The sequence below is a fragment of the Oncorhynchus tshawytscha genome, unplaced genomic scaffold (genome assembly GCF_018296145.1).
Source record: "Oncorhynchus tshawytscha isolate Ot180627B unplaced genomic scaffold, Otsh_v2.0 Un_contig_8974_pilon_pilon, whole genome shotgun sequence".
NCBI classification, from domain to species: Eukaryota; Metazoa; Chordata; class Actinopteri; order Salmoniformes; family Salmonidae; genus Oncorhynchus; species Oncorhynchus tshawytscha.
This window is the reverse complement of record NW_024609795.1, coordinates 172,501-184,719: the sequence shown is the minus strand read 5'-3', so window position 1 is coordinate 184,719 and position 12,219 is coordinate 172,501. Positions and strand designations below refer to the sequence as shown.

At 49.2% G+C, this 12,219-nt stretch overlaps 1 protein-coding gene and 1 long non-coding RNA gene across 2 annotated transcripts in view; both read right to left on the bottom strand.

The window, feature by feature from the left end:
- Positions 1-12,219, bottom strand: part of coro7 (coronin 7) — a 262,730-nt gene that overhangs the window by 171,696 nt on the left and 78,815 nt on the right.
- LOC121845917 lies at positions 8,212-9,141 on the bottom strand. The gene is made up of 2 exons (XR_006082851.1): positions 8,708-9,141; positions 8,212-8,439 (listed from the first exon to the last, which is right to left on the bottom strand). It is a non-coding gene; the product is annotated as an uncharacterized LOC121845917 (long non-coding RNA).

Below are 12,219 nucleotides of genomic sequence, written 5' to 3'. Positions count from 1 at the left end.
TGGTACGTCCAGGAAGTCACCAAGATAGATGGCGGTTGGTTCAATTGTGATTTTAATGGAGGGAGCGAATTGGGAGAGGCGTGAGCACAGAACAGTTTTGATCCTGTGAGCACGGAACAGTTTTGATCCTGTGAGCACGGAACAGTTTTGATCATGTGAGCACAGAACAGTTTTGATCCTGTGAGCACGGAACAGTTTTGATCCTGTGAGCACAGAACAGTTTTGATCCTGTGAGCACAGAACAGTTTTGATCCTGTGAGCACAGAACAGTTTTGATCCTGTGAGCACAGAACAGTTTTGATCCTGTGAGCACGGAACAGTTTTGATCCTGTGAGCACAGAACAGTTTTGATCCTGTGAGCACAGAACAGTTTTGATCCTGTGAGCACAGAACAGTTTTGATCCTGTGAGCACAGAACAGTTTTGATCCTGTGAGCACAGAACAGTTTTGATCCTGTGAGCACAGAACAGTTTTGATCCTGTGAGCACGGAACAGTTTTGATCCTGTGAGCACGGAACAGTTTTGATCCTGTGAGCACGGAACAGTTTTGATCCTGTGAGCACGGAACAGTTTTGATCCTGTGAGCACAGAACAGTTTTGATCCTGTGAGCACGGAACAGTTTTGATCCTGTGAGCACAGAACAGTTTTTAGTGGAACGGTTGGTAAAGGAAGTGGAGCGCCGCTCACATACTCTGCATTACACCCAGTCTCAGCCACTACACCGACCAGCATACATTAATTACACCCACAGTCTCAGCCACGACACCGACCAGCATACATTAATTACACCCACAGTCTGAGCCACGACACCGACCAGCATACATTAATTACACCCACAGTCTCAGCCACGACACCGACCAGCATACATTAATTACACCCACAGTCTCAGCCACGACACCGACCAGCATACATTAATTACACCCACAGTCTCAGCCACGACACCGACCAGCATACATTAATTACACCCACAGTCTCAGCCACGACACCGACCAGCATACATTAATTACACCCACAGTCTCAGCCACGACACCGACCAGCATACATTAATTACACCCACAGTCTCAGCCACGACACCGACCAGCATACATTAATTACACCCACAGTCTCAGCCACGACACCGACCAGCATACATTAATTACACCCACAGTCTCAGCCACGACACCGACCAGCATACATTAATTACACCCACAGTCTCAGCCACGACACCGACCAGCATACATTAATTACACCCACAGTCTCAGCCACGACACTGACCAGCATACATTAATTACACCCACAGTCTCAGCCACGACACCGACCAGCATACATTAATTACACCCACAGTCTCAGCCACGACACCGACCAGCATACATTAATTACACCCACAGTCTCAGCCACGACACCGACCAGCATACATTAATTACACCCACAGTCTCAGCCACGACACTGACCAGCATACATTAATTACACCCACAGTCTCAGCCACGACACTGACCAGCATACATTAATTACACCCAGTCTCAGCCACGACACTGACCAGCATACATTAATTACACCCACAGTCTCAGCCACGACACCGACCAGCATACATTAATTACACCCACAGTCTCAGCCACGACACTGACCAGCATACATTAATTACACCCAGTCTCAGCCACGACACCGACCAGCATACATTAATTACACCCACAGTCTCAGCCCCGACACCGACCAGCATACATTAGACACACAGTGACTAGGGCCATTGTTTCAGGGATGACCCCGACACACACACACACAGTCAGGAAGAGGGGAAAGGGTCAACCAGAGGGCTAGTCCCATAGTCCCCCCTCAAAGCTGACCAGGAGAGGTCTGGAATCCCCACCCAAAATACCCCCACTCCAACTTCCCCCAACCCAAACTTCTATAAGATACCTTCATTCAAGACACAACTTGTCCCATAATCAAACCCAACCAACCACCGGCCCACACTTCTATAAGACTCATCTATGACACTGAGACCCAACTAAACCCAAACCACAACCTGAGACCCCCACCCCCAAACCCCAGACTCTGACAGAGAAGTCTCTCAGCACTGCTGCCTCTGAGGAAGAGACGCTGTCTGTCTGTCTGTTTGTCTGACTGTCTGTCTGTGAGAGGACGTGTTGAACAGAAATTAACAAAAATTTGACCAACTGGGACATTTTGTTAGTCCCCATGTCAAATGCTATTTCTAGGGGGTTTAGGATTAAGGTTAGAATTATGTTAAGAGTTGGGGTTAGGAGCTAGGGTTAGGTTTAGGGTTAAGGTTCCATTTTTTGGGTTACGGCTAGGGAAAATAGGATTTTGAATGAGACTGAATTATGTGTCCCCACAAGGTTAGCTGTACAAGACTGAGTGTGTGTGTGCATGTATGTGCGTGCGTGCGTGAGTGCGTATGTGTGTGCGTGTCCAGACTAGTCCAACCAGCAGCAGAGGTCGGTCTAGTCAAACACTCTATTTTCATCATCAGTCAGTCCAGACTGGAGGCACATAATAGTACTGAGGTTAGAATGATGATATGGTGATGTGTGGTGGGGCTGCTCGTGTGTGTGGGTCTGTGCCCCTGTCGCCATCTGGTTGTGTGTCTCTGTGCCTCCTCTCCGTCCGTGTGTGTGTGTCTCGTCTCCGTCCGTCTGAGTGTGTGTGTCTCTGTGCCTCGTCTCCGTCTGTGTGTGTGTGTCTCTGTGCCCCGTCTCCGTCCGTCTGAGTGTGTGTGTCTCTGTGCCTCGTCTCCGTCTGTGTGTGTGTGTGTGTGTCTCTGTGCCCAGTCTCCGTCCGTGTGTGTGTGAGTGTGTCTCTGTGCCCCGTCTCCGTCCGTGTGTGTGTGTGTCTGTGCCCCGTCTCCGTCCGTGTGAGTGTGTCTCTGTGCCCCGTCTCCGTCCGTCTGTGTGTGTCTCTGTGCCTCGTCTCCGTCCGTGTGTGTGTGTGTGTCTCTGTGCCCCGTCTCCGTCCGTGTGAGTCCGTGTCCGTGTGTGTTTCTGTGCCCCGTCTCCGTCCGTGTGTGTCTCTGTGCCTCGTCTCCGTCCGTGTGTGTGTCTCTGTGCCCCGTCTCCGTCCGTCTGAGTGTGTGTGTCTCTGTGCCTCGTCTCCGTCTGTGTGTGTGTGTGTGTCTCTGTGCCCAGTCTCCGTCCGTGTGTGTGTGTGTGTCTCTGTGCCCCGTCTCCGTCCGTCCGTGTGTGTGTGTCTGTGCCCCGTCTCCGTCCGTGTGAGTGTGTCTCTGTGCCTCGTCTCCGTCCGTGTGTGTGTCTCTGTGCCCCGTCTCCGTCCGTGTGAGTGTGTTTCTGTGCCCCGTCTCCGTCCGTGTGAGTGTGTCTCTGTGCCCCGTCTCCGTCCGTGTGTGTGTCTCTGTGCCTCGTCTCCGTCCGTGTGTGTGTGTGTCTCTGTGCCTCGTCTCCGTCCGTGTGTGTGTGTCTCGTCTCCGTCCGTGTGAGTGTGTGTGTCTCTGTGCCCCATCTCCGTCCGTCTGAGTGTGTGTGTCTCTGTGCCCCGTCTCCGTCCGTGTGTGTGTGTGTGTGTCTCTGTGCCCAGTCTCCGTCCGTGTGTGTGTGTGTGTGTCTCTGTGCCCCGTCTCCGTCCGTGTGTGTGTCTCTGTGCCCCGTCTCCGTCCGTGTGTGTGTCTCTGTGCCCCGTCTCCGTCCGTGTGTGTGTCTCTGTGCCCCGTCTCCGTCCGTGTGTGTGTGTGTGTCTGTGCCTCGTCTCCGTCCGTGTGTGTGTGTCTGTGCCCCTGTCGCCATCTGGTTGTGTAAGTGTAAGATAAGTGTGTTTGTGCTGTGAGGAGCGGAACATTCCAGTGCCTACAGAGAATTAAGAGGGTGAAATCCCAAAGCCTGGCTGAGTTTAGTCAGTTGGTCATTTGGTTTGGATGCAGCATGACTCTCTCTGATCCCCCTGTCAGCTGAATGGCACATTTACCAGCTAATATATAGGTCAGGCACCACGCATCATCACTAGCACTACCCTGTACCAACAATCCCCTAACTCAGCTTGTGTGTGTGTGTGTGTGTGTGTGTGTGTGTGTGTGTGTGTGTGTAACAGGAAGCTGACAGGAAACTAGCCCAGGTAATCGCCATGATGTTGAGTCCAATTTTAAAATTGACTGATTACAACCAGACTAGAAGGTCCTATTAAAGTCCTTATAATTACCTTTATGGAGAAAGAGAGGGGAACAGAGAGAGGGGGGGGACAAAGAAAGAGAGAGAGAAAGGGACAAAGAGAGGGGAACAGAGAGAGAGAGAGAGAACAGAGAGAGAGGGGGAAACAAAGAAAGAGAGAGAGAAAGGGACAAAGAGAAAGAGAGGGGAACAGAGAGAGAGGGGGGGACAAAGAAAGAGAGAGAAAGGGACAAAGAGAAAGAGAGGGGAACAGAGAGAGAGGGAACAGAGAGAGAGAGAGGGGGGACAAAGAAAGAGAGAGAGAAAGGGACAAAGAGAAAGACAGGGGGACAAAGAAAGAGAGAGAGAAAGGGACAAAGAGAAAGAGAGGGAAACAGAGAGAGAGAGGGGGGAAAAGAAAGAAAGAAAGGGACAAAGAGAAAAGGGACAAAGAGAAAGAAGGGAACAGAGAGAGAGGGGAACAGAGAGAGAGAGAGGGGGACAAAGAAAGAGAGAGAGAAAGGAACAAAGAGGAAGAGAGGGGAACAGAGAGAGAGAGAGGGACAAAGACAGGGGGACAAAGAAAGAGAGAGAGAAAGGGACAAAGAGAAAGAGAGGGGAACAGAGAGAGAGGGGGGGACAAAGAAAGAGAGAGAAAAGGGACAAAGAGAAAGAGAGGGAGACAGAACAGAGAGAGAGGGGGACAAAGAAAGAGAGAGAGAAATGGACAGAGAAAGAGAGGGGAACAGAGAGAGAGAGGGGAAAAGAAAAGAGAGGGAGAGAGAGAGAGGGGAACAGAGAGAGAGGGGGACAACAGAGAGAGAAAGAGAGGGGAACAGAGAGAGAGAGGGGGGGGACAACAGAGAGAGGGAAAAGAGAGGGGAACAGAGAGAGAGGAGGGGAACAGAGAGAGAGGGGGGCAAAGAAAGAGAGAGAAAGGGACAAAGAGAAAGAGAGGGGAACAGAGAGAGAGAGAGGGGGAACAGAGAGAGAAAGAGAGGGGAACAGAGAGAGAGAGGGGGGGGGAACAAAGAAAGAGAGAGAAAGGGACAAAGAGAAAGAGGGGAACAGAGAGAGAGGGGAACAGAGAGAGAGTGAGAGGGGGGCAAAGAAAGAGAGAGAAAGGGACAAAGAGAAAGAGAGAGAAAGGGACAAAGAGAAAGAAGGGAACAGAGAGAGAGGGGAGAGAGAGAGAGGGGGGACAAAGAAAGAGAGAGAGAAAGGAACAAAGAGAAAGAGAGGGGAACAGAGAGAGAGAGAGGGACAAAGACAGGGGGACAAAGAAAGAGAGAGAGAAAGGGACAAAGAGAAAGAGAGGGGAACAGAGAGAGAGGGGGGACAAAGAAAGAGAGAGAGAAAGGGACAAAGAGAAAGAGAGGGGAAGAGGAGAACAGAGAGAGAGGGGGACAAAGAAAGAGAGAGAGAAAGGGACAGAGAAAGAGAGGGGAACAGAGAGAGAGAGGGGAACAGAGAGAGAGAGAGAGAGGGGAAAGAGAGAGAGAAAGAGAGGGGAACAGAGAGAGAAAGGGGAACAGAGAGAGAAAGAGAGGGGAACAGAGAGAGAGAGGGGGGGGGGGGGAAAGAAAGAGAGAGAAAGGGACAAAGAGAAAGAGAGGGGAACAGAGAGAGAGAGAGGGGGGGGGGCAGAGAGAGAAAGAGAGGGGAACAGAGAGAGAGAGGGGGGGGCAAAGAAAGAGAGAGAGAAAAGGGACAAAGAGAAAGAGGGGAACAGAGAGAGAGGGGAACAGAGAGAGAGAGAGGGGGGCAAAGAAAGAGAGAGAAAGGGACAAAGAGAAAGAGAGGGGAACAGAGAGAGAGAGAGAGGGGAACAGAGAGAGATAGAGAGGGGAACAGAGAGAGAGAGAGGGGGGGCAAAGAAAGAGAGAGAAAGGGACAAAGAGAAAGAAAGAGAGGGGAAACAGAGAGAGAGAGAGGGAACAGAGAGAGAGGGGGGCAAAGAAAGAGAGAGAAAGGGACAAAGAGAAAGAGAGGGGAACAGAGAGAGAAAGAAAGAGAGGGGAACAGAGAGAGAGAGAGGGGGGGGGGACAAAGAAAGAGAGAGAAAGGGACAAAGAGAAAGAGAGGGGAACAGAGAGAGAGAGAGGGGGACAAAGAAAGAGAGAGAGAAAGGAACAAAGAGAAAGAGAGGGGAACAGAGAGAGAGAGAGGGACAGAGAGAGAGAGAGAGAGAGAGAACAGAGAGAGAAAGAGAGGGGAACAGAGAGAGAGAGGGAGGGGCAAAGAAAGAGAGAGAAAGGGACAAAGAGAAAGAGGGGAACAGAGAGAGAGGGGAACAGAGAGAGAAAGAGAGGGGAACAGAGAGAGAGAGAGAGGGGGGCAAAGAAAGAAAGAGAGAAAAGGGACAAAGAGAAAGAGAGGGGAACAGAGAGAGAGAGAGAGAGGGGAACAGAGAGAGAAAGAGAGGGGAACAGAGAGAGAGAGAGGGGGGAAGAAAGAGAGAGAAAGGGACAAAGAGAAAGAGAGGGGAACAGAGAGAGAGAGAGAGGGGGACAAAGAAAGAGAGAGAGAAAGGAACAAAGAGAAGGAGAGGGGAACAGAGAGAGAGAGAGGGACAGAGAGAGAGAGAGAGAGAGGAAAAGAGAGAGAAAGAGAGGGGAACAGAGAGAGAGAGGGAGGGGCAAAGAAAGAGAGAAAGGGACAAAGAGAAAGAGGGGAACAGAGAGAGAGGGGAACAGAGAGAGAAAGAGAGGGGAACAGAGAGAGAGTGAGAGGGGGGCAAAGAAAGAGAGAGAAAGGGACAAAGAGAAAGAGAGGGGAACAGAGAGAGAGAGAGGGGGGCAACAGAGAGAGAAAGAGAGGGGAACAGAGAGAGAGAGAGGGGGGGGAAAGAAAGAGAGAGAAAGGGACAAAGAGAAAGAGAGGGGAACAGAGAGAGAGAGAGAGGGGAACAGAGAGAGAAAGAGAGGGGAACAGAGAGAGAGAGGGGGGGGGGGGGAAAGAAAGAGAGAGAGGGGGGCAAAGAAAGAGAGAGAAAGGGACAAAGAGAAAGAGAGGGGAACAGAGAGAGAGAGAGAGGGGAACAGAGAGAGAAAGAGAGGGGAACAGAGAGAGAAAGAGAGGGGAACAGAGAGAGAGGGGGGCAAAGAAAGAGAGAGAAAGGGACAAAGAGAAAGAGAGGGGAACAGAGAGAGAGAGAGAGGGGAACAGAGAGAGAAAGAGAGGGGAACAGAGAGAGAGAGAGAGAGGGGAAACAGAGAGAGAAAGAGAAAGGGACAAAGAAAGGGACAAAGAGAAAGAGAGGGGAACAGAGAGAGAGAGAGAGAGAGGGGAACAGAGAGAGAGAGAGGGGGGACAAAGAGAGGGACAAATAAAGAAAGAGAAACATTTTTCGCCATCATTCCTCGTCCAAGTTCTCCCCAAAAGCTAGCTTAACTGGAGCAGAGACAGAGAGAGACAGAGACAGAGAGAGAGACAGAGAGAGAGACCACACCATGATGTTCCAAAGCAAACAGTCCTACCAAACTGTGACACAACACGGCCAACCTGAGAGGAGCCAGCGTGATGCTTTGATTACACCCATTAAGCACAGTACATTAAATGAAACGCAGTCACAGTAAAAATAAATAAAGGACAAATCCCTCTTTATCTCAATCTCAGGCCCAATAAATACACTGCTAGGATATTTACTCTGGTTCCCAGGATTGGTTTCAGAATCAACACAGTGGTGTGGTTTGGTAGAGTACGTTCATTAACCGTCTTCATTAAGGCAAATGTAGCAAAACATTTTGCAACGTGGGAAAATAAATGCATTTGTTATTGGACATGCTCAGATAGTACCTCCCCGTATCACTCTATTTTGTACCATTTTCTTCTATTTGGTACCTACTGAACATGACCCAGAGGTGCGCCCTTGAGTGCCATGTTGTGGAGTTAGACCTGAAGTGATGCCATGTTGGGGAGTTAGACCTGAAGTGATGCCCTGTTGAGGAGTTAGACCTGAAGTGATGCCATGTTGGGGAGTTAGACCTGAAGTGATACCATGTTGGGGAGTTAGACCTGAAGTGATACCATGTTGGGGAGTTAGACCTGAAGTGATGCCATGTTGGGGAGTTAGACCTGAAGTGATGCCATGTTGGGGAGTTAGACCTGAAGTGATGCCATGTTGGGGAGTTAGACCTGAAGTGATATCATGTTGGGGAGTTAGACCTGAAGTGATACCATGTTGGGGAGTTAGACCTGAAGTGATATCATGTTGGGGAGTTAGACCTGAAGTGATACCCTGTTGGGGAGTTAGACCTGAAGTGATGCCATGTTGGGGAGTTAGACCTGAAGTGATATCATGTTGGGGAGTTAGACCTGAAGTGATGCCATGTTGGGGAGTTAGACCTGAAGTGATATCATGGTTAGACCTGAAGTGATATCATGTTGGGGAGTTAGACCTGAAGTGATATCATGTTGGGGAGTTAGACCTGTTGGGGAGTGATGCCATGTTGGGGAGTTAGACCTGAAGTGATATCATGTTGGGGAGTTAGACCTGAAGTGATATCATGTTGGGGAGTTAGACCTGAAGTGATATCATGTTGGGGAGTTAGACCTGAAGTGATATCATGTTGGGGAGTTAGACCTGAAGTGATATCATGTTGGGGAGTTAGACCTGAAGTGATGCCATGTTGGGGAGTTAGACCTGAAGTGATATCATGTTGGGGAGTTAGACCTGAAGTGATATCATGTTGGGGAGTTAGACCTGAAGTGATATCATGTTGGGGAGTTAGACCTGAAGTGATACCCATGTTGGGGAGTTAGACCTGAAGTGATATCATGTTGGGGAGTTAGACCTGAAGTGATATCATGTTGGGGAGTTAGACCTGAAGTGATATCATGTTGGGGAGTTAGACCCAGAAAACTATACACCATGAGAACAGAAGAGAGAGAGAACTGGTAGAGATCAAGCTACAAGACATTTAAACAGTCATGAAGGTCATGGGGAAGGGCATTTCAACTCTGACCCTACAAGGTCCAGAGCCTGCTGGTTCTCTGTTCTACCTGATCATTAATTACACTCACCTGGTGTCCCAGGTCTAAATCTGTCCCTGGTTAGAGGGGAACAATGAAAACACAGTGGAACTGGCATCCAGGTCTAAATCTGTCCCTGGTTAGAGGGGAACAATGAAAACACAGTGGAACTGGCATCCAGGTCTAAATCTGTCCCTGGTTAGAGGGGAACAATGAAAACACACAGTGGAACTGGCATCCAGGTCTAAATCTGTCCCTGGTTAGAGGGGAACAATGAAAACACACAGTGGAACTGGCATCCAGGTCTAAATCTGTCCCTGGTTAGAGGGGAACAATGAAAACACAGTGGAACTGGCATCCAGGTCTAAATCTGTCCCTGGTTAGAGGGGAACAATGAAAACACAGTGGAACTGGCATCCAGGTCTAAATCTGTCCCTGGTTAGAGGGGAACAATGAAAACACACAGTGGAACTGGCATCCAGGTCTAAATCTGTCCCTGGTTAGAGGGGAACAATGAAAACACAGTGGAACTGGCATCCAGGTCTAAATCTGTCCCTGGTTAGAGGGGAACAATGAAAACACAGTGGAACTGGCATCCAGGTCTAAATCTGTCCCTGGTTAGAGGGGAACAATGAAAACACAGTGGAACTGGCATCCAGGTCTAAATCTGTCCCTGGATAGAGGGGAACAATGAAAACACAGTGGAACTGGCATCCAGGTCTAAATCTGTCCCTGGTTAGAGGGGAACAATGAAAACACAGTGGAACTGGCGTCCAGGTCCAGAGTTGAGTTTGAGGGTCATATAGGGGATGTTTGTGTATGTCTCATCATGCCAACAATACAGCCCAACACTAGGTTTCCCCTCTCGCTATTGGTATATATCACAGCCAACAGCCTGCATAGAGATTTGTAATAACAGAGAAACAATGAAAGTACATGGTAGAGTAACGAGACATTCTCCCCCACAGCCCTGTTATTAACCATCTAGAAAAGATCATGACAATCAATAAACAATGAATATGATGACGCACTCAAAGTGTTGCGCTTGGAGCCAAAACAGACTGAAGTCACCACATACATCATGGTAGTATTCATTAGTGCACACTGTAGTGAAACCTTCTGCAACAGAAAACTAAAACAAGTGTGTCATTGGACCAGTTTAGATAGTACCTCCCCATTTGGTGCCAAATGAACACAACCCAGGAACATTACTGAACCTCCGTTTTCTGATTACAAAATAAGAGCTCAGACTATTTATCTAAATAAACCCCGGGCTGACCTGTGGGATGATTGTGATTTAATAGGAAGTAGTGATTACATTTTACCCCCAATTAATCTCCCAATTCCCAGTTTATTCTGGATGGAAACCAGGAAGGAGATTAGCTTGGGTCTGAAAGAGAAGTTTGGACAGGGAGCACAGAGAGGCTTGGAATAGGAGGATGGAGGGTGAGATGTATGGAGAAAGGGAAGGGGGTAGAGAGAGGAAAAGAGTGGGAGGGGGAGCTAGAGAACAAGGAAGAGAGGGAGAGAGACCGAGAGAGAGAGACCGAGAGAGAGAGACCGAGAGAGAGAGACCGAGAGAGAGAGAGACCGAGAGAGAGAGAGACCGAGAGAGAGAGAGACCGAGAGAGAGAGAGACCGAGAGAGAGAGACCGAGAGAGAGAGACCGAGAGAGAGAGAGACCGAGAGAGAGAGACCGAGAGAGAGAGAGACCGAGAGAGAGAGAGACCGAGAGAGAGAGAGACCGAGAGAGAGAGAGACCGAGAGAGAGAGAGACCGAGAGAGAGAGAGACCGAGAGAGAGAGACCGAGAGAGAGAGACCGAGAGAGAGAGAGAGAGAGAGACCGAGAGAGAGAGAGAGAGAGAGAGAGACCGAGAGAGAGAGAGAGAGACCGAGAGAGAGAGACCGAGAGAGAGACCGAGAGAGAGACAGAGACCGAGAGAGACCGAGAGAGAGACCGAGAGAGAGACAGAGAGAGAGACAGAGAGAGAGACAGAGAGAGACCGAGAGAGAGACCGAGAAGACAGAATGTGCAGTGGCAGCTTGTAACCAGATGAGAAGGAGTAGAGGTCCTCACAGCGATGGCAGATTCTTCACACAGTGTTCCTCTACTAGTCTCCTAGGCCCATCACACCCACATAGCCAGTTAACACAGGCTGAGCAAACAGACATTCCTCGCCCTAAAGAAGAGACTAGGACACCAACACATAAACCTCATAACAGGCTCCCAGATAATGATTGTGTGTGATACCTCTGGAAACTGTGTTTTAGTGGAAAACAACACATTCCTAACTCTTTTTCAAACAGGTTGTTGCCACCTCAATAAAGACAAATGTGCTTATACCAAAATAACTTATGAAATAGTATTTGACAGTGATATTTTAGAAGCCCAGGAAAAATACTAAAAGAGCTGACATCCACTACTTGTGGTCACTGTAGGCTACTACTTCAAATACTATAGTGCTGTTCAGAACCCTCAAAACATCTTGGGGGGAAAAGGGATACATTTCACTTACCAAAACACATTTTGCATACCACTTTATGAAATCTGAGTGTTCACTATTGAGCTGATTTGGAGAGCTTCTACAGTGAACACCTGAGGAGAGCATCAGACACCACAAGGAGATTCCAGAGACATACAGAGGCTTACAGGCAGACTGATATCTTCTACAGTCAGACTGACAGGAAATGGAGATGAGTTGTTAATTGGGAGGGAGGAACAGAGAGAGTAAAGGAGGGAGGGAGGGAGGAACAGAGAGAGTAAAGGAGGGAGGGAGGGAGGAAGGGAGGAAGTAAAGGAGGGAGGGAGGGAGTAAAGGAGGGAGGAACGGAGAGAGTAAAGGAGGGAGGGAGGAAGGGAGGGGGGGAAAGAGACAGAAAGAGAGGGGCCAGATAGATGGATATGCAGGCCTCTTGCTGTGTAAACTCCCAAACGACTCTCACACAAACACAGACGCCCAAAGCAGGAACATTCCGGTCAGTGGCATTCTGAGGAGAATGGAGAATGTCTTTGTGTTGTCTGCTAGTCCTGAGCCAGTAAAAGAACTGTAACTATGTCACACTTATCTCTAACAGTCCCTGTAAAAGTTATTCACAGATCACACATCTCAAACTCACCCCATGCCTATACAAACACACACACCCCTCATCCA